Source organism: Bos indicus x Bos taurus, chromosome 16, assembly GCF_003369695.1.
Source record: "Bos indicus x Bos taurus breed Angus x Brahman F1 hybrid chromosome 16, Bos_hybrid_MaternalHap_v2.0, whole genome shotgun sequence".
NCBI classification, from domain to species: Eukaryota; Metazoa; Chordata; class Mammalia; order Artiodactyla; family Bovidae; genus Bos; species Bos indicus x Bos taurus.
In genome coordinates this window covers 3,585,194-3,594,221 of record NC_040091.1, presented here as the reverse complement: position 1 = coordinate 3,594,221, position 9,028 = coordinate 3,585,194, and positions in this window count along the sequence as shown.

Sequence of the window (9,028 nt, the reverse complement as noted above, 5' to 3'; positions counted from 1 at the left end):
ATAAATATAATTAACACTGCTGTATGTTATAACTGGAGAAGGAAATGGCAACCTGCTGCAGGATTCTTGTCTGGAAAATTTCACGGACAGAGGAGCCTGGTGGGCTAAGTCCGTGGGATTGCAAAGAGTTGGGCATGGCTGAACTCATACACACACACATATATGTTATAATACATATGAAGGTTGTTACAAGAGTAAGTAATTCTAAGTTTTCATCACAAGTTTGTTTCTATTTCTTTCATTTTGTATCTATATGAGATGATGGCTATTCACTACACTTACTATTGTAATAATTTCATGGTGTACATGGCAGATCATTATGCTGTACACCTGAAAATTATACAGTGATGCGTGTCACCTCTGTCTTGATAGAACTGGAAGGAGTAAAAAGGATCTCTGGCTGTGGTCAGAGGGAGGCATGACCATAGAAGGATGTCAGAGACACGCACCTTTGCTGGCTTTGAAGAGGACGGAAGGGGCCCTGAGCCCAAGAATGTGGGCAGCCTCTGGAAGCTGGAAAAGCAGGCTAACAGATTCTCCTCTAGAGCCTCTAGAAAGGAACACAGCCCTTTTGACACCTGGCTTTTAACCCAGAGAAACCCAGATCAAACCTCAGGTATACAGAACTATAACAAATTTGGCTTGTTTTAAGCCATTGCATCTGTGGTCATTTGTTACAGCAGCAGTTGAAAACTAATAAAGTAACATAGTCACATGATTCAAAATTCAAAAAATACCAGAAGATGTACAACGACAGGCCTTCTTCTCACCCTGCCCCTATTCATCCAGTTCCCCTTCCCAAAAGGGCCCAGTGCTGCCCGTAGGTGACACTGGCCTGCAGGGCGTGAAGCAGGATTTCCATTTTCCTCCCAGAAGTTGAAGTCGTGATACGGCTCTGGGAGCGCTGGATCCTAACCACTAGAGCACCAGGGACCAGTGGCTATTGACAAGAAATAAGTTTCCACAAAGAGAAGGAAAGTAGTGAAGCGTTTATCAGGAGGAAAAGGGGTGTGTGTGGCTAGAAACACGGGTAGGCGCAGAGAGAGAGTCGCGCCCTTGTGGTAGTTAGAGTCACTCGTGCGGAGCATTTCTTCCAGGTTTCCTTTGGCCAATCATCTTGCTTTGCCTGGTTCTGAGTCCATATTTGGTTTATCTCAGGATTCTCTCATGTGTGTGCATGAATCTCTTAGCCAAGATGAATTCTAGCAAAGAGACCTACAGGTAGTTGACATCACTCCCTTTTTGACCTCCAAGGAGCCTTTCTGTGCATGCTAGTCAGGAAGGTCTCCTTGACCTCGAGAATGAGAAATACACGGCCTCTGTCTTTTATCTGTGCAGGGCTCAGCTCCTCTCTCACTCCTGCTGTTTGGGTGGATCTGTCCACAGGGGACAAACTCTGGCAGCTCAGCCTGGGGCCCATCCATCTCCTGCGTCACCACCAACTTTCTGGTATATCCTTCCAGAGGTATTTTATGCGTATATAAACAAATGGGACTATATGTACCTTCCCCCTTTTATTATATACCAATGGTAGTATACTGTCGGAGAAGGCAAAGGCACCCCACTCCAGTACTCTTGCCTGGAAAATCCCATGGACAGAGGAGCCTGGTAGGCTGCAGTCCATGGGGTCGCTAAGAGTCGCACACGACTGAGCGACTTCACTTTCACTTTTCACTTTCATGCATTGGAGAAGGAAATGGCAACCCACTCCAGTGTTCTTGCCTGGAGAATCCCAGGGACGGGGGAGCCTGGTGGGCTGCCGTCTATGGGGTCACACAGAGTTGGACACGACTGACGTGACTTAGCAGCAGTATACTGTGAGTACTGCTAAGGCATTTTTTTTAACCCAAAAATATATACTAGAGATTTTCCTTTGGCGCTTTTTCATTGTTATTCTGGTTCCACAGCATTCCATTGCATAGAAATACCAAAATTATTCAGACACTCTCTTTTTGATGCCTGCTCCCAAGCTTTCCGATCACAAACAATGCTCAATGGAAAAAAAAAACAAAAAACCTTGAGCTAGCAGCACTGTGCCCAGAACTAAGTACATCTATGCTACACATTCCAGGTGCCCTCCTAGACGCTCCCTTTCCTCTGTCCCGTCGAGCTCAGTGTCGCAGCCTACGAGCGCTGTCTCCACTCCTTTCCTAGCGCTCCAGCTCCCTCTGCCCCACGCCACTGTCATCTGGGCCAGCACGGTGGGAGTTAGGCACGAAAGACCCTCCACTCCTCAGCTTGCATTTTGCCCTCTAGGGGAAGAGCTCTCTGAGGGCCCTGATTTCTTGTCTCTGAAAGCAGGTCAGTAGGACTGGGTGTCCTGATTTTTGTGTGGATAAATGAACAGTGTTTGCCAAGACTTCCGTGATGCGGCTCCACTTGGAGGCTCTCAGATAAAAGAAGCTTGTTACACCTGAAAGGAAGATTAGACAAGCATCTTTCTTTATATATAAATTTATTTATTTTGGCTGCGTTGGATCTTCGTTGCTGGGTGCAGGCTTTTCTCTAGTGGCAGTGAATGGGGGCTACCCTCTAGTTGCAATGCTCGGGCTTCTCACTGAAGTGGCTTCTGTTTATTTTTATTTTTTCTTAATATATGTATTTTATTGAAGTACAGTTGACTTACAGTGTTTCAGGTGCACAGCAAGGAAATTCAGTTATACGTATAGACATATATTATTTTTGAAATTATTTTCCATTATGGGTTATTACGGGACTTCCCTATAGCTCAGACAGTAAAGAATCTGCCTGCAGTACAGGAGACCCAGGTTCGATCCCTGGGCTGGGAAGATCCCCTGGAGAAGGAAATGGCAATCCGCTTCAGTATTATTGCCTGGAGAATCCCACGGACAGAAGAACCTGGCAGGCTACAGTCTATGGGGTCACAAAGAGTTGGACACGACTAAGTGACTAACACACATAAGTTATTACAAGATATTGACTGTACTTCCCTGTGCTATATGGTAAACCTTGGTTTCTTGTTGCATATCTAGTTTTTTAACTAGATATCTAGAATTCTATTTAAACTAAGTAAAAAAAGTGGAATCAAAATGTCATAAATATTTTAGCTGGCCAAAAACTCTTAAGTTTTCTAAAATATATACATTAAACACACTATTATACAAAAGCTTTTCTGCTGTGCTTGATAAAGACTTGAGAAAGGACATTTTAAAAAGGGAAAGAAATTGGAAAACAAACTAAATGAAATGGGGATACTAAATGTGAAATAAAATAAGTGAACCAAACTATATAAAAGTAAAAGATCACCATATAATCCAGTTGTTTTTAGACATGGCTCCTCATTAGAAACACATTTGGAGATGTGGAGAAAAAAAGCAATACCTGGGTATTTGTATTTTTCAAAAAAGTCCAAGATAATTTTGATATGCATCTGAGTTTTGAAAAGTGATTACAGGTTTTTTCTATTAAATGTTAGCTTTAGTGATATATAGAATTCTATCATTTTCTGTTGACCAATCACGATACAATGGTATTAACTGAATAAAAGTTACATAATCACGATAGTAAAAGATGTTTATCAGTTGATGGGGGACACGTGTACACCCATGGCTGATTCATGTCAATGTATGGCATAAACCACTACAATACTGTAAAGTAATTAGCCTCCAATTAAAATAAATTAATTAATTTTTAAAAAAGAAAGAAAGATAATTATAATTGTAGGCCATTATGGAAAGATGATTAACCTAACAATATACAATAATGACATACAACTTGGGGGGTTAAGTATAGTGGTGTGGTAAGTGGCGGTGCATACACACACATATTTTCATCTACCCAGCCACTCTGTGTCTTTTGGTTGGTGCATTTAATCCACTTGCTGCTGCTGTTGCTGCTAAGTTGCTTCAGTCGTGTCCGACTCTGTGCGACCCCATAGACGGCAGCCCATCAGGCTCCCCCGTCCCTGGGATTCTCCAGGTAAGAACACTGGAGTGGGTTGCCATTTCCTTCTCCAATGCATGCAAGTGAAAAGTGAAAGTGAAGTCGCTCAGTCGTGTGCGACTCTTAGCGACCCCATGGACTGCAGCCCACCAGGCTCCTCAATCCATGGGATTTTCCAGGCAAGAGTACTGGAGTGGGGTGCCATTGCCTTCTCTGCTAATCCACTTACATTTAGGTAATTATTGATATGTATGGAGAAGGCAATGGCACCCCACTCCAGTACTATATGGCTCAGTGTGCTCCTCCTTGGGTTTATCCTGCCTGGGACTCTCTGCTTCCCAGACTTAGTTGACCATTTCCTTTCCCATGTTTGGGAAGTTTTCAGCTATTATCCCTTCAAATATTTTCTCAGGTCCTTTCTCTCTCTGTCTTCTCCTTCTGAGACCCCTATAATGCAAATGTTGCTGCATTTGATGTTGTCCCAGAGGTCTCTTAGGCTGTCTTCATTTCTTTTCATTCTTTTTTCTATATTCTGCGCTATGGCAGTGATTTCCACCATTCCATCCTTCAGGTCACTTATCCTTTCTTCTACTTCAGTTATTCTGTTATTGATTCCTTCTAGTGTATTATTCATCTCTGGCTGTTGGTTCTTTAGTTCTTGTAATTCTAATTGTAATTCTTTAGTTCTTGTAATTCTGGTAAAATGTTCTTGGCAAGCATTTCTTGCATCTTCTCCATTGTTTTCCCAAGATCCTGGATCATTTTACTATAAATACTCTGAATTCTTTTTCTAGAAGATTGCCTGTTTCCACTTCATTTAGTTTTTTCTGGGGGTTCATCTTGTCCCTGCATCTGGGACATGACTCTCTGCTTTTTCATCCTCATTGAATTTCTGTAACGTGGTTTCTGGCCTAGCCACTGTGGGATTGTGGTTCATCTTGCTTCTTCTGTCTGTCCTCTGCTGGATGAAGCTAAGAGGCTTGTGTAAGCTTCCTAATGAGAGGGACTGGTTGGGGAAAACTGGGTCTTGCTCCGGTGGGCAGGACCTTGCTCAGTAGAGCTTTAATCTAACTGTCTGCTGATGGGTGGGGTTGGGCTCCCTCCCTGTTAGTTGTTTGGCCTGAGGTGACCCAGCCCTGGGGTCTTTAGGGCACTATGGTAGGGTTAATGGCAACCTCTGAAAGGACTTAGGCCAAGAGGCGCCTTCCGGACTGGTGTTGCCAGTGCCTCTGTCGCTGTGGTGAGCCCCTGCCAACCCTCACCTCCACAGGAAACCCTCTAACACTAGCAGGTAGGTCTGACTCAGTCTCCTGCGGGGTCACTGTTTCTTTTCCCTGGATCTTGGTATGTGCAAGGTTTTGCATGTGCCCTCCAAGACTGGAGTCTCTGTTTCCCCCAGCCCTGTGGAAGTCCTGTAATCAAATCCTACTGGCCTTCAAGGTCAGATCCCCAGGCTTGGAGGCGTGTTGTGAGGCTCCAGCCCTGTGGAAGTCCTGTAATCAAATCCCACTGGCCTTCAAGGTCAGATCCCCAGGCTTGGAGGCATGTTGTGAGGCTCAGAACCTTGATAACAATGGGAGAACTTCTTCAGTAATTTGTTCTCCAGCTTTTGGATTGCCCACCCAGAGGGTATGGGATTTGATTTTATTATGATTGCAACCCTTCTACCATCTCATTGTAACTTCTACTCTGTCTTTGGACAAGAAACTGAAAGTAAAAATTGCTCAGTTGTGTCCAACTCTTTGTGACCCCAGGGACTATACAGTCTGTGGAATTCTCCAGGCCAGAATACTGGAGTGGGAAGCCTCTCCCTTCTCCAGGGGATCTTTCCAACCCAGGGATTGAACCCAGGTCTCCTTCAGTGAAGGTGGACTTTTTACCAGCTGAGCCACAAGGGAAGTTTAACAGTACTGGAGTGGGTAGCCTATCCCTTCTCCAGCAAATCTTCCTGATCCAGGAATAAAACAGGGGTCTCCTGCATTGCAGGTGGATTCTTTACCAACTAAACTATCAGGGAACCCCATAAAGTGAAAGTGAAAGTCAGTCATGTTCAACTCTTTGTGATCCCATGGACTGTAGTCCATGGAATTCTCTAGGCCAGAATACTAGAGTGGGAAGCCTTTCTCTTCTCCAGGGGATCTTCCCAACCCAGGGATTGAACCCAGGCCTCCTGCACTGAAGGCGGACTCTTTACCAGCTGAGCCGCGATCATGTATGTCTTTGGACATGGGATATCCCTTTTTGGTGGACTCCAGTGTCCTCCTGTCGATGGTTGTTCAATAGCTAGTTTAGATTTTGGTGCTCTTGCAGGAGAACATGCATGTTCTTCTACTCCGTCTTCTTGAACCAGAAGCCAAATTCTGCCTTTATTCTATTTAGCTACAGCCTAAGCCCTAGGCGGTTGAGAAAGGATAGTTGAGAAAATTCCAGGATGGGAACTGGTTCACAGGCTCTAGCAGTCCTGATAGAAAAAATGAAAGCATTCAAGTAAGGAGTAGTAGAGGTGAGGCCCCTGTCACTAGGAAGATGAACATGAAGACCCAGGAAGATAACAAAGGAGGGCACAGATTGTTTACTGTGTGTTTTCACATTTTCACAAATGCTTTCATTTAATCTTCCTAACAACCCCATTTTCCCATTTTACAGATAAGGAAACTAAGGATCAGGGAGCATCTTCATTTTCTAAACTTTAAATGGGCTTCCCAGTTGGCATTAGAGGTAAAGACCTACCTGCCAGCGCAGGAGACATGAGAGACACATTTTCGATCCTTGCATCAGGAAGATGCCTTGGAGGAGGAAATGGCAAGCCACTCCAGTACTCTTGCTTGGAGAATCCCATGAACAGAGGAGCCTGGAGGTCTACAGTCCATCGGCTCACAAAGAGCTGGACACAACTGAAGCAACTTAGCAGAGCACAGACTGTAAATGGTTGATCCCCTGAGCACACAGTAAAAACTAAGAACACACAGAAACCCTGATAACATCCTTGAACAATTAAAATTGTCTGTGATCCCCACAGTGAATTTTAGTCTATTAATATGTGTAGTATTATGGTACATATATGCTCCAGACAGCAGCCTAGTGTTGCGGAAGATCACAGGCTCTCTAGTGAGACTTCCCAGGTTCAAGCCTGGTTCCATCATTATCAGCTGTTTGGCCTTGGACAAATGCCTTTACTTCTTTGAGACTGGGGTTTCCCTGGTGGCTTAGAGGGTAAAGCATCTGCCTGCAATACAGGAGACCCGGGTTTGATCCAAGGCCCAGGTTGGGAAGATCCCCTGGAGAAGGAAGTAGCAACCCACTCCAGTATTCTTGCCTGAAAAATCCCATGGACCGAGGAGCCTGGCAAGCTACAGTCCATGGGGTCGAAAAGAGTTGGACACAACTGAGCGACTTCACTTTTCACTTTCACTTTTTTTGAGACTATTTACCTCATGGGGCTGTTGAAGGATTACATTAGTAAAGTCATTGAGAGAATAGCATTGAAACATGTATATTACCACATGTGAAGTGGATCGCCAATCCAGGTTCAATGCATGAGACAGGGTGCTCAGGGCTGGTGCACTGGGATGACCCTGAGGGATAGGATGGGGAGGGAGGTGGGAGGAGGGATTCAGGATGGGGAACACATGTACACCCATGGCTGAGTCATGTCAATGCATGGCAAAAACCGCTGCAGTATTGTACAGTAATTAGCCTCCAATTAAAACAAAAAAAATTTTTTTTCAATAAATAAAAAAATGAAGCACTTAGAGCAGTATGTGGCATTAAATGGGCACTCAGTCAGTGCTGGGTGCCTGTCCTGATTCATGTGGTTTAGCCAGAGTATCAGTACTGAGTGCTTACTCAGGTCAAGCACTGGACTGAACGACACATAGACAGTCCTCATCCTGAGGATGGTCTCTTGGAATCCTCATACCATCCAAGGAATTCTTCCTTTTCTGTTTCAGAGGAATCTGAAACTCCAAAACAACTCCACTGTCGCGCAGTGTCACACAAATGGCAGGGCTGGAATCCAAACCCTGTTTTATCTGCTTTAGAAATCTGGGCTCGGTGACAAGCACAGAAGCTGGTGGTGTTGACGTGTGTCCTGTTCTCTGGAAAATCTGAGACATGATCTGCTCTTCCTGCTTCAGGCACAGGGACCTGTGCACGCGCATCGGCACCTGCCTGCACACGCAGTATTCCAGGGAGAAGCTTCCCCAGCGCCTGTGCCCTTGGCTGACTCTTCACCCAACAATTTCTGGTCAGAAAGGCATTTTCCCAGAATAGAGTTGATAGTGATTTTTGAAATGACTTCAACTAATTGAATTCTTGACATGGTGAGATGTTAGTGACTTTGAATCCTTATTTCCAGTTGCGCAAAAGCAGGAGGCTTTGCCAAATCAAAGCAGATCAAGCCATGGGGGAGAGTACCCATTCAGTGCCAGATGCTCTTCATAGCAGTAAACCAGTGGTCTGAATGCCTTAAAATTTTGGTTTTCATAATTCTGTGTCTGGATTGGGGCAGGGGGCAGGTAAAAAGCAGAGGAGTGCATGGGGGGATTTTTTGCACCTGTCAGAAATACAATAATGATTCTTCCTGAGAGGCCCCTTGAAGCAAAACAGAAAATATTTGCAAAAAGTAAACAGTGACAAGATTTCTCATCATACAGCTCCTTACCACCATACTCCACCCTGCACATACCCTTCACTCTTCTTACAATTAGAAGGACTCAAAATTTCCACCATGTAGGAAATTAGTCTCTCTCCCTCTCTCTTTATCTCTTCCTCCTTCCCATCCTCTCTCTGTTTTTCTCTTCCAGGAAGAAATTCTTGAATGCAAAACCCTAGGGATTATCTAATTCAGACTGTCAACTTTAAAATCAGGAAAATCTGGATTTGAAACCTGGGTTTAAATGGCACATTATGCAAGTGACTTAAAACCTCTGTGCCTCAGTGATCTCATCTGTAAAATGGGCTTTAAAATACTACCTGATAGGCCTGGTGTGAGTATTGAATGAGCTAATGCTTGTAAAGTCCTTAGGGCAAAGCCTGACACATAACCTAAATGTACACACCAAAATGTTCCTGGTTATTATCACCCAATCCATCAGCTTCATTTTATAAACAAGGAAACTGGATT